The sequence below is a fragment of the Humulus lupulus genome, chromosome 1 (assembly GCF_963169125.1).
Source record: "Humulus lupulus chromosome 1, drHumLupu1.1, whole genome shotgun sequence".
NCBI lineage: Eukaryota > Viridiplantae > Streptophyta > Magnoliopsida > Rosales > Cannabaceae > Humulus > Humulus lupulus.
Window position 1 is genome coordinate 142,065,076 of NC_084793.1, and position 14,699 is coordinate 142,079,774.

A 14,699-nucleotide genomic window follows, 5' to 3' on the forward strand; every position below is an offset into this window, starting at 1 on the left:
TTTGAGAGATGAAGGTTCCATCTTCTATATGTTTGAATTGCAATCCTAGGAAGTAATTTAACTCCCCTACCATGCTCATCTCAAACTCATCTTTCATTTGTTTGACAGATTCCTGCACTTGAGTGTTAGAAGTGGAACCAAAAATAATATCATCGACATAAATTTGAGCAATAACAATATCATAATCAATGTTTTTAATGAACAAAGTTTTATCAACTCCACCTCTCCTATAACCATTTAAAACAAGAAATTGAGTTAACCTTTCATACCAGGCTCTAGGAGCTTGTTTCAAACCATGAGAGCCTTTTTGAGTTGAAAAACATGATCTAGAAAATGTGGATCTTCGAAATCTTTTGGTTGTTCAACAAATGCATTTTCATTCAATATACCATTCAAAAATGCAGATTTTACATCCATTTGGTATATTTTAAAACCAACAATGCAAGCCACAGCTAGCAATAGCCTAATAAACTCAAGTCTAGCAATAGGGGCAAAGGTTTCATCAAAGTCTACCCCTTCTACTTGAGTGTAACCTTGTTCCACCAACCTAGCCTTATTTCTAATTATTATACCAAATTCATCAGTTTTATTTTTAAAAATCCATTTAGTGCCAATAATGTTTGTGTGATTAGGCCTAGGAACAAGAGTCTAGACATCATTTCTAGAAAATTGTTCCAACTCTTCTTGCATTGTTTTAATCCAGGATTCATCACACAAAGCTTCTTTCACATTTTTAGGCTCAAATGATGAAGTAAAACACACAAATTGAACAAGATTCACATACCTTCTTCTTGTGACCATACTATCCTCAATGTTACCAAGAATGAGGTCAATAGGGTGATTCTTTTTTACTCTAGTAGAAGATTCTCTCTGAATTGAATTTGTGACAATTTCTGGACCCTCCTTCACTATTTGTCCAGAGGTTGTTGCAACAGATTCAGTTTCTGTTACGAATGTTTCTACTGTGGGCACAGAATCACTTCCAGGTAGATCAGATAATTCTCTTTGAGTATTTTCATCGATTAACCTGTCAATTTCATCCCCACTGGAATATTCAGAAAAATCTTTCAAATCATCAATAACAACATGTGAAGATTCCATCACAGTTTGAGTTATCATCTTATAAACACGATAAGCTCTACTATTAATGGAGTAGCCAAGAAAAACACCCACATCACTTTTGGCATCAAATTTTCCGATATTTTCTCGATCCCGAAGGATGTAACACACACAACCAAACACATGAAAATAACTTATGTTAGGTTTTTTACCTTTCAAAATTTCATATGGAGTTTTGTTAGTACCTGATCGTAAGAATACACGGTTGATTATGTAACAGACATTGTTAGTTGCCTCAGCCCACAATCTTTTTGAAAGTTTTTTGCTATTCAACATTACCTTAGTCATTTCTTGAAGGGTTCGATTTTTCCTTTCAACAACTCCATTTTGTTCAGGAGTTTTGGGCGCTGAAAACTCATGAGAAATACCTAGTGATTTACAAAAATCATCACAAATAACATTCTCAAATTCTTTACCATGATCACTTTTGATTCTTAAAATCTTACCTATATTGCAATCCTTTTGAACTCTTAATTTCATGCAAAGAGTTTTAAAGGCATTAAAAGTATCTGATTTTCTCTCAAGAAATCAACCCAAGTAAAGTGAGAAAAATCATCAACACAAACAAAAATGCACATTTTTCCATTAATACTTTCAACTTGAATAGGACCCATAAGATCCATGTGTAAAGTTCAAGAACTTTTGAAGTATTAATTCCTGTGACACTTTTGTGAGAATTTTTCAATTGTTTCCCCAACTGGCAAGGTTCACATTTACCTGCAAATTCTTTACCTAATTTGGGTAGCCCACAAACTAACCCTGCACTTGCAATCTTTTTCAAACTTTTGAAATTTATATGTGCCTGTTTTGCGTGCCATAAATCTGTTGTATTACCTATGGCCGAATGACATGTGAGTGTTGGTGAGAGTGTATAACAATTATCAATAGAACTATATCCTTTCAAAACACTCATACAATTTTGATCAACAACATTGCAATCATCACGAGAAAAATTTACTATGAAACCTTGGTCACAGATTTGATTTATGCTAATCAAATTATCCTTAAGTCCTTCTACAAGTAAAATATTTCTCAATTTTGGTAACCTGTCAAGATTTAGGGTACCTTTTCCAACAATATTTCCTGCCATGCCATCACCAAAAGTTACAGCACCACATTTCAAACTTTGAACTTAGTGAGTATACTTATATCACCTGTCATGTGTCTGGAGCATCCACTATCAAAATACAAAGAATTAGATGCATGAGTTGTATGACAAGTAAATGCAGCATGACAATTTATTTTTTTCTTTATCCAAACCTTTTTGGATGATTTTTTCACAATTTGTATTGTTTCACTATAACGATTGAGATAATTATTTTTGAAAAAATCCATCATGGTAAAACATCTAGGCCGGATATGCCATTTCACTCCACAAAAATGAAAAATGGAAATAAAATGCCCATTTTTAATGCTTCTGAGAAACTTGGTCTGTGTAACAGATGTTGGAATAGACTGTTCATTTGTAGCATCAGCCAACTGAGATGTTCCTACAGAAACGTTAGTGGTTGAGCCAGAAACAATTCCAAATTTTACAAAAATGGTTTTGCCTTTTGATTTGGACCCATCAGATCCTAATCCAGAAAAATTATCTGCTTTTTGACCTGCAACAATTACATCATCCAAAATCCTAGAATTTGGATTAAGAATTTTTACACATTTAACCATGTGATTAATTTCATTTGATAATCACTTAATTTCACAGTCTTTAGCAATAACTTTATTCTCAAGATTCCTTACATGTTTTCAAGTTCATCATTCCTTTTTTGTAAAGATTTGTTATTGCTTGTCATTAAGCGATTTACTTTTAACCATTGATCGTACATGTCTTTGTATGACTCTTTCAAAGAATCATCATCCAGATTGGATTCACTGGATTCACATTCAGAATTTTCTTCATGAAGTGTGTTGTTTAGACAAACAAGCCTTTTTTTTAACATGCGAATTTAAAGTTAATTCAGAAACAACAGAAGTTAAGGCAATGTTTGAGTTATCTTCTTTATCGCTACTTTCAGAGTCATGATCACACCAAGTAGCTGCCATTACCTTTTTTATTCTTCTTCAGTGTATTGGCACATTCAGATTGAATATGACCAAATCTTTCACATTGCCTACATTGCACACCTCTTTTATTGTTATTATAAAAAATATTATTTAATATTATCTCTTTTATTATGTTTAGAGAAGTGGTTACCTTTGGAAGATTTGAATGTAGGTTTCTTGTTTCCAATTTTTTTAATGTACTTTTGAAAATTTTTGGTCAACAAGGCCATCTCATCTTCACCATCATTTTCATCTAAATCTTTCTCCTTTGATAATTTGAGAGCAACTGATTTCTCTTTGAGAGCACTCAGTTTTTCCTTTTGACGGATTTGTTGATTTAGTTCAAAAGTTCGCAGTGAACCCATCAACTCCTTTCATTGTGTCAAGATTTTTTACCTCCTCAATAGTCGTGAGCTTAGTTTGAAACATGTCAGGAAGAACTCTAACAAGTTTTCAAACTAACACACTATTTTCCAATTTTTCACCCAAGGAAAAATATTCATTAGCAATATCAGATAATTTTTCATAGAATTCGGTGAGAGACTCAGTTTCAGTCATTCTAAGATTTTCAAATCTCATAGTTAACATTACAAGCCTAGAGCGCTTGACATTAGCAGTTCCTTCAAATTGAGTTTGAAGAATTTGCCAAGCCTCCTTGGCGGAATCACATGAAGAAATTAATTTTATATATCCTTCACCAACACCATTAAAGATAGCATGCAAGGCTTTGTTATTATAAATAGACAATTTGTGTTCAGCACCAGTCCAGTTGATTTAAGATTTTACCTTTGTTAGATCATCAGACTCAGTAGGTGGTGTCCAACTTGTTAAGATTGATCTCCATGCCTTTTCATCCAATGATTTGATGAAAGCTTTCATTCTAACTTTCCAATAAGGATAGTTAGAGTCATTCAACAAGGGAGGATGTGTTATCAAACCACCTTTTGCAAAGAAAGACATTTCACAATGTACAAGACAAACGAAAAAATACAAGATTGCACTAAGAGTTTAGTGACCCGTTCTGATACCAATTGGAATTCCGTATTTTAATGTTACCAAGTGATTTAAAATAAATAACTTTATTAAATGTGGAATACTGATGAAGATGTTTAGACAAATTCTAGTTTTGTTAACACTACTTATACAACTATTTAAACAAAAACAGGAAAACAGGTAAAAATTCAGCACACAAGAATTTTTACGTGGTTCAGAAATCCTTTTAGATAACCTACATCCACGGGGCCAAGCCTAGAGAATAAACCAATTAGTAAAGAAATAATGTGTACAAAAGTATTGACTTAAACAATGTAAGACTCCCTCCTAAGCTATTGTCGCAATCTTGTTGTACCCTTCTCTACAAATCTGATTTTGATGAAACGTTGATTCTCTTGAACTCCCTTCAAAGAATAGCGAGTGCTCACTTCCTCCTGAAGTGAGACTTAGATAGAATCCTCTCCCAAAGATCCTTATGAACACGTTCACAATAGTCTCTACCTGTTTACAAGGGACTAGATAGATATCCACAAGTATACTCAGCACTCTCACAAAGATTAAGATGAACAAACTTAATCTCTACAAAGAAAACACTCTTAAAAAATAACACAATGTTTAAAAATTCCCAAAATGGAAGAGATGAAATTTCCAAAGGCCTTGGTAGGGTATTTATAGGTGTAGAAATTATCCAAGTCCAGCTCTCTCTGAGATCTTGTAATCAATACAAGAATATTTACAAATTTCTTTACGGTAGAAATTCTGCCAGCCAGACTAATTCTGTGTCGACAAAAAAGGAAAGTGTTGAGTCAGCAACGACATCAGACTTATCTGGTAGAACGAACTTGGTCATTTCTTTTGACCATGTTCATTTTCGAAAACCTCCTTGTTCCTGAAAGAACATAATCCCTTAAAACATTCTCACAAGATAATTTAAATACATTATTTTACCAATGAAGATTAAATGTGATAAATATGGTAAAAAATGTATTCACACTAAAAGATATTTTCACACTAAAACCAGTTGAATCATGTGGCAATTAATTAAGGATATGCTACTAATTTTTCTCAATTTACATAAAATATTTTGTCTAAAATAAAGTTAGCCAATAAAGGATTTTACATAGGCGATGGATGCAGTCACACATCCATCCATTTTCCAGACCGGTCACGCATATTATAATAATAATGTAATATGATGTATATATGTGTAATATATTAAATTAATGGTTTTTTTTTTCTAACAGTTGTACTATGGGTCAACTCAAATGTACTTACTTGATGAATGTTACCTGCTATAGCTAGTTTTAATTACCATCTGTGGTGGCGCCAAAATATTATATTAGTTAATAGGTGGGTAATTTAGTCAACTCATGTTATATGTAGGGATAAAAATGTAATGTTAATATTAAAAAACAAATGTACTACTTTACTGGGTGAATATGGACCTTCTGCAAGTAATTTACTTATTTTAAGACGCAACAATATAAGTAAATTAAGTAATGAGTTATATACAGAGTAAAGTGATTATTACTCGTGTAATATTGTTGGCAGTAGAGTTGCACGTGAAGAACTTATTGTTTTACATTGTAAATATTGTACCAATTCAATATTATGACTTATTTTTATACATTGTAAATTTTGTACCACTTTAATATTTTTTAATAGATAGGAAATTTACTCAAATCATGTCATATGCATAGATGATATTATAATTAATTAATTTGTGGCATCCTTAATTTGATTGTTATAAACAATTTAATCAAATTATCTCTCTATTACAAATATTAATATTGAAAGGGTGGCATGTATCTGTTGAGAAAAGGGTTTCGAAAAACTGAATAATGGTCCATGGATTTTGGGTCAACAACATACAAACTAAATCCAGAAACTTGAAATAGGAAAATGAACTAAAGTGGTGACAAATGGTTGAAGCAAGTCATACTAACTAGATTGAAAGGAGTCTTGTGTCGATAGAGTTGGAAAGTTTGTGTCATTCCTTGTGTGAGATGATGTTCCTGCCTGAACTGTAGAGGCCATTTCAGACCTCACGTGACACATTCGCTTGTTATGGTTCCGACCTCCGCAAAGTGGGCATTGTAGACCACCTTGTACACCATCATTTGGTCCTCTTTTAGAATTTTTTGGGGTACCCATGCCTTTCATCCTCACCCTTAATAGGATCTTGTACAATATTTGGATTATAATGATGTGTTCTAGTTTTTTTTCCGGTACTTATTTCAGTACTTTGGCCCTACTCGTAAGCCTATTTAAAAATGGTCATTAATTTTGTGAGCTCATTCTTTGCCATTTGAAATGTGATGTCATTGTGTGATGCATAAAAACTCAATGATTGTGTTAAAGAATTGAGTGCCCCAGACCTGCGGTCAATTATAAAATTATGTATTACAACACGACGATAAAAAGGTAAAATTTACTTAACATGTAGTTCATAAATAATGAAGAAAGATTTAGTTGTTACCTAGATGCTTGAATCATCTTTTGACGGTCAGCTGAGGGTGCAGGTAGTGATATATTGGAAGAACTCTTAACATCCTTCCGCAAATGAGTTAAGATTAGGGACTCTAGTATAACTCGTATGCCAAGACTTTTCATTGCACACCATATATTGTTGGGTTTTATGCCATTATAAAACCATGTCTAACATGTAACGCGATTTTATATTGTCAATAAAAGTATTAGAAGTCATTTAGTTTGACAACCGGGTTGCTTGCTTGTTTTATTACATGATTATTGAAATAATACAAACATTTATAAAATCTCGAATATATGGATAGTTACAATTATAGTGACTAGGTCACAGTGGATTATATTTGTAATTATATGTTAAAAAAAATGAGTCCTAAGATTAAGTCAGTGCATTGGATTTTCACTGATCTGGTAATCTACGATATGATCTACTTACACATTCGGGGTGTGATGTCTTGTCCAAGGCATTGACCAAGTAGATAAGATCGAATGTATTTGGTTACATCAGACTAGGATCGATATTGATTATTGATTGATAAATAAGTATCGTTGTTATCGAATCTAATTAATGTCACAACGTTGACCATAAGTTAATTCGATCTTAATTCTGAGTGATAATATTCTGCTAATTATATTATTTAAATCTTTTGACTTGTTCGTTACCAGCTTACCCTATGGTCTAGCCCATTCTTACATCTTGGAGATTTAGTAGTATAATTGAGTGGGAGTATTATTCATAGATATGAAATCTATAACTTCTGTATGAGAAGTGAAAAGATGATTTTCTTAATTGCTTTGTTCAAAAGGTTAAATGATTGAGATCTCAAATCTGTGATTAAGTTCACGAAAATATCATTTATAAGGAACTTAGTGGGAGTTAAAGATAAAATACTGATGATGGGTAAAACAGTAATTTGCACCCAGCTCGTTAGTAAGTCATCGATAGAGGATTAACTGACTATAATGGTTATAATAATGGATAACGTATTTATGGTTTGGAAAATACGTTCTATGAATTCAAGAGTTCAATTCCGAGTCTATAGTGGAGTCACGAGGAATTAATAAGGTAGTGAAATTATTCGTAAATAAATTCACGTTAACTTATTGGAGCTTGATTTCATGGATCCATGGTCCTTGCATCACCTTTGATTAAATCATCTAGAATGTCTCAATTAATTGATTTAATTATCAATTAGGATTTTTAAAGTTGACTAGGTCAATTTTGGAAAATTAAAGAGATATGAGATTTAGAGAATAAAAGAGAATCTTTGGGTAAATTTATTAATATTGATAAACTGGTGTCAATATAGATAAATAATATTAAATCAAGTTTCAAATTATAATTAGTTAATTTGAATAAGGATTTAATTAATTAATAAATAAATAAAAGGTTTTGAATTTAGGCTCGATTGAGATTTAATTTCAAAACAAAGAGATTGGGCCCAAGTCCATTTGTGGGAGCCCAAGACTTTTATCTTTTTGTTTATTATTTTAATTAATTTAAATTTAAATTTAAATAAAGCTCATTAAGTTTCCTATATAAGGAATATGATATCTAGGGTTTTCATAAGTGAGTCTTAGTTGATTCATTGGGTAAGTGAAAACCTAGACGGTCTAATCCTTTCTTAGTCACTATCTCTTATTCTCTTCTAGATCTCTATCTCATGTGTTGAGAGCCTGCCCACACTAGTTCTAGGTTGATCAAAGGCTTGGTGAGGAAGACTGTGTTACCGATCTTGTTCAATCTCTTGATAATACTCTGCTACAAAAAGGAATCAAGGGTTGGAGAGATTGAAGGAAGGAGTTGTTCCAGTTCTGTTGCGTATATGTAAGTTTTTTGTACTTAACTTTGTATTTGTATCAATTTCATAGGAGCATGTTCTAGGAATTTTCATGTTTATTTGATAATATGTAAATTGCTTGAAAATAAATAAATATCTTGCAATATGTATTTCCTACATATATGCCTGCATGGAATACCATCGGACTCAAATAACAAACACGAACAGTTGAACTCATTGGTCAGTCCAGTGTAATGAACTATGTGCCTTGATTCACCGCACTGGAATCTCACGAAAGGGAATAGGCCGTCGTCCTCATGAATCTCCTTATTTGAAATTGAATATGTTGTCTCTTGTACAAGCTTTGGTTCTACTTTGTAATAAATATTTCGTGTGAATATTTTAGAGGCCTGTTTGCAATACGGTATCAAGTAATTATTTTTATTGTCTAGTATGGCACCATGAATTCTCTTGAAGGCCAAACCTTGCCAATAGCTCAGCCCATTTTTCTTCAAATTCTTCCTCTGTGTAGTAGGTGTATATTAAGTCATAGAAGCCTTGGTTGAACTCAGGAATCTTAATGTTCTTCGTTGCATTGTTTCCCAAATGCCATGCATAGAGTCGATGAGTAGAATCACTTGAAAATTGGTTGACAGCAAATCCAACTCTTTCATCATTGTCAATGAGCACTACTTTCGACTTTTTGTTTCCCATGCAGTCAAGGAAAACCCTCAAGAACCAACAATAGGTGTCCTTTGTCTCATCCACTATCACTGCGCACCCAAACACACAAGTCTCAAATTGTTGATTGACGCTAACAACGATTGTCAATGGCTTATTATACTTGTTGGTCCTGTACGTTAAGTTGAATGCAATGACCTCACCAAATAGCATGTAGTCCCTTCTACTCACTCCATCAGCCCAGAAAAGATTTGCCAAGCAATTTTGGTCATCTAACTTGTACTCGACATATATATTGAGATCATTTGTTGATAGGCTATCCAAGAAAGCCAGCGTACCCTCTGAGTCACTTGGTAGGTTAACTAGTTTTCTTAAAGTGGCAGCTTTTTTGTACACATCTCTTAGTTGAAAAGGAAGATTATCGTAACCACCCTATTGTAGGGCCATGTGTGCTACTGCTGAACTAGTTTTTATCCCACATCTGTTCATGCTCATTACATGGGAAGCCACTGCTTCTAGAACTTCACAGTTTGACCGTAAAAGGTGCATTTGTGAAGGAATCACCAAATCATGATTGTGAACTGCTACAAATTCCTTACACCACCAAAGGTTTGTGTCTTTCATTTGAAGGATTCGTAATCTTCTTGCTCGTAATCTTTAGCGTCCTGTATATTTTACAAAAAAAAAAAACTCTTATTCGCATATTTGACAAAAAGCAAAGTGAACATCATTAAAGTATTAAAATATACATATACAAGAAAAAATTACCTCTGGCGAGCTCTTGTCACTTGTCGTGTGCACAGCTGGTTCATTCCGAGTCTGACTCTTCTCTAGAAGAGCTCACAAAACGTCTTTCACAATATTTTCCCTCAAATTGGCAATTTCCCTTCCAATTTGTTGGGAAATCCCTTGTTGGAAAACGTCTATTGATTTCTTCATTGCATTGTTAGCTTTGTCAATAATCTCATTCATCTTCTCATCTCAAATTTGTATTTCATCCCTAAGGAGGCAATTGCAGCAAGTGTTGTTTGGGCTAGTTGCAAATTGGGTGGAAGAAGTGGTCATGTAGTTTGTGGGTCGGTGGGTTGCCTCTGGTACATTGGCTTCTGTAGAGGAACCTGCCAAATATCCAGATCAAAGGTTAACGATCATTTTTAATATGCTTAGGGACAAACTAAAAAGTTAGGAAGCAACACTTTATTTAATTGAATCTCTATTTACCTTGTTACCATTGTAACCCCCGGCCTTTAAGACAAACGGCCCCAAACTCGCTACTCGTTAACCTTTCCAATAAGTAAGAGGAACTCCATGGCATGGGGCATAGACATGCTTTCACTTTATATGATTCCAATAGAACAACTATAAAAAAAAACAGCGAGTTAAGTTAAAAGCAACACCAAATTTCATAAATAAAAAATGCTTTGAGAAATTAAAACCTAAAGAAAAAGTGTGCATCCTGGGAGGTAGCAATGACCCTTGCTGTCCTCGTTCTAGGAAGCCTTCTTTATGCGTGAACGAATACCAATCACACTATCACGGAGGAATTGCACAACAAAAGAGGCCCAATTAAGCTTATTTATCTTGCCAATATCTTGGAGCACATTTAAGTACTCCTTCCGAACAAATGTTCTAGAAGTGGGTACTAAAAATGTACCCATCGCGACGAGCATAAATTGTGCGACAAAATATATGTCGGCAACATATAATTCCATGGCTTTGACCATCAAGTCACTACATTTGGTCTGTTGGTCAGTGAGCATTTCCCCATGGATGTTGTGCTCGTCATCACTGATTGGGTCAAAATATATATCCTCCCCCCCATCTTTAGTTCCCATGATGCCTTTAAAAACCTCCACCATTATAGGGTAGCTGACCCCATCAAACTTTAGCTCAAAATTGTCTGTATCCATATTGTTGTAGACGTACCATATCAGCATGCCCCTAACACTAGGGATATATGTATAAAGAAGGGAGCCAAATCCTATCTCCCTAATGACTTCCTTCTGTTCAGGAGTCATACTATTGAAGAGCTTCACTAGTCTATCCACTTGACAATCACACCCAATTGTGTCGTACATCTTCTCCTCGTCTTGCATTGTGGGTTTAGCCACTGGTTTGCTTTTGTTGTTGTTGACCACGTTTTCGACCAACTGCGAGTAGACACAAAAACGACAATAAACCTTGAACAGAAAATAAATAACACAAGTAATTTTATAGTGGTTTAGCCCCAATTTGTTGGTAATAGCCTAATCCATTTGGAGTTGTGATATATGTATCATGCACTTAAGATCAGATGAAGTTGAGCCAACTGAGTTTCTTAAGTGTAAGTATAAAAATACAGAGTTTCTCTCTCTAGAGAATACAAGGTTTCTCTCTCTAAGCTCTCTCAGAAAATGCCCCAATAATGCCCCAAGTAACAGTCCCAAAGTCTCAAAATTAGAGAGTCTCCAAGTCTCAAAAAGATCTGATCCCCTAAAATGATATCATGAGTTCTTTATTTATAGGCTCATAATCGTACATGAGAAATATCTCATTTTACAGGGTCCTTGGTTGTTCCAACCAACCTTAATTAATAAATAATAAACAAAATTAAATTACAATAATATAGCTATTACTTCGAGATATTTGAGAGATTTCCACAGCAGTTACGAATGATTCAGGTTGAAGCTGTTACTGAGATTCTGATCCATCAACGACTAAATCCATTCCCCGAAGTGACTGGTCGGGCATGGCACATCATTGGTCAGGCATGGCACATCATTGGTTGGGCATGTCACACCACTGGTTGGGCATGGAACACCACTGGTCGGGCATGGCACATCACTGATCGGGCATGGCATATCACTGATCGGGCATGGCACACCACTGGTCGGGCATGGCACATCACTAGTCGGGCAAATCACTCCTGACCAGCTAAATTTATTTCTTGATCAGTAATATCACAACTCCCCATGTCAACTCTCAACCTTTTTTCTTCTTTAAATAACACATTTATTAACTATTAATATGTCATTTACTGATCATGCATTGCCACTTGTCTATCTGATTGCCACGTCATTGAACAAAATTTTGGGGATAACAGCTGTGTTGACCACTTTCCTTTGCCATTGACTGCTTTACAAGCCGTCTAATAAGTGCCTCCACAAATATCGTCTCTTTTTCTTGTTCGTGCCATTTAAAAAAACGTGGGTCAGTCCACATGTATGAATATACTCTTGTGCTACAACAAGCTAAAGAGCACTATTGACCCTCGAATTGGTCAATGACACGGAGTCATATAAACGATATAAAGTAAGATGAAAATGAGAAGAACTCTAGATGAAAAGATAAACGACACAAACAATTTATAGTGGTTCGGCCCCAATAGAATGGTAACAACCTACGTCCACTTAGTGTTCTTATTGATGTAGTATTCCAAGAATAGTGATCAATGAACTAGGGTTCACGAGTTTCACTAAATCTCAAATAAATACAATTGTGATGGATAACAACACTCTTTCTCTCTCTTAGAATCTCTCAGCTCAAGTGTTCTCAAGCCAAATGTCCGAAAAAACAAAAAGTCCCCTCTCTTGAGCCCTTTGATTCTTATTTATAGGCTCAAGGAGGTCTACATGGGCCAATGGGCCTTAATCACACTTAATACATGCGTATCTAAATAATAATGAAAATTACAATTAATACGTAATTACAAGATTTCACATCTGAAGGGAATAACTGAGTATATTCGACCAGGCTGGTCACCCATTATGATACTTGATAAGCCAATGATCTCCTGGTTGAGGGTCGAGGAGGATATGCTCACTTAAAACTGCCACATGTTTCTCACGTGTAGATCAATCCTGCCACGTCATCAGGTAGTCCGTTTTTGGGTAAACATTTGTCCCCTAAGTTTATTTTACTGCGACCAGCATAAAGTAAATTTAAATGATCAACCCTTCGCGTGATTTGTCAGACCTGTCAGAGCCGACAGTGCCTTTTCAGAAAAGGTAACCAATCATGTCATTGCAGCTCCCCAAAAGGTAATTTGATGGCTATCATGTTTTTCCATGCCTCAAAAAATCATCCCCCATCATTACCTTATTAATCGTGCCTCGACCAATAAAAATAAACCCTCAGTTTCACTTTTTACTTTTTACTCTCCCTTTTTTTCCTCAAGAATACTAAAGAACGAAGCACGAATCGAAGAATGAAGCCCGAAGTACCCAGAAAACTCAAACAACTTTGGAGATCTGTGGAGTATCTGCCGACGCATCAATGCTCGTGAATTCGCACCAATTTTTTATCCAAGTAAGTTTCCTGAGCTTCACTATTTCTGATATGCCATGCGATAACTATCACTTGAGTTTTCTGGTGTGTTTTGGATTCTGAGTTCCTGAATGTTCTTGAAGAAATGATTTGGGGTAATCGGGCATGTAGGTGTTAACATGTAGGATAAGTAAAAAACACTAAATGAGGATTAGGAATTGGTTTGGGAGTAGGGATTACTGATTTAAAGCGCAAAATCGAAGTAAATATTCGATTTTAGGCATTTAGGAAAAACTGGGTTTTTCCCGCCCTCTCTCAGAGTCGAAAAGTTTTCCCTGAAGAACTTTTCACTTCTGCTTTTTAATCAGTTTTATTTAGTGTTTACATTAGAATGTTGCTGGTCGTATAAAAGCTTAACTTTTATATACGAACAATGTTATCCCAACGCTTCCACTTCTTTTGTCTATTGGCCGTAGATTTTCATCTCCCCTTCTCTGTTCGCAGATTTTCATGCATGACCCGTGGGGAGGTGAGAGGCCAATCGACGATGACCTACTTGCACTATTGTTCGAAGATCAAGAATAAACGTCGTTGCAATTCTCGGAAATTCCTTTTTCTCAACACAACCACACAAACAGATCATCGACCAACCCAACAAATATGGGACGCGCAAAATCCATTGCACAAAGAAAAAAAGAAATCAACCAAGCCTTCTACTAATCAGCCTACTCCTCGAGCTGAAACTCCTCTGACTAACCCTCAACCTGCAAACACTTCCCTGTCAGAAATTCAAACCAAAGCTCGACCTCGCGACGTCATTTGACCAGAGGTCGAATGGTACGTTGCGCCTCCTAGTATTATTACAACTAGGATGGTAGGGAATTATCTCAAGAAGTACGACCTTCCTAGGATAACCCTCACAAGCCTTCGATCGACCAGCGAGCAAACCTGCCTGGGGGTGCCTTCAGCACCTGGTTGAGGTATCACATCGAGGCAGGGGCAACCTTGTCTCTGCATCCGTTCTTCCAGGGGGTGGCCAATTATTTTGAGGTCACCCCTTTCCAAATCACTCCCAATGGATATAGGGTACTTTCTACCCTTTATATCCTCTACAACCATAAGAAGTGGCCCGTTCCTACACCACATGAGATCAATTATTTGTTTGATCTCAAATCCAACCCCAACCACAACAACTCGGGGTTCTTCCATTTCTATCACCAAAAATCTGCTCGCACCTTCCTGAGTGACATCACCCACAAGTCAAATGTGGGGAAGTACTTCTAGGAGTACTTTTTAACACCAGACCTGGTCGCCAATAACCTGGCCTTCACTAAAGGAGGTAAATCATTT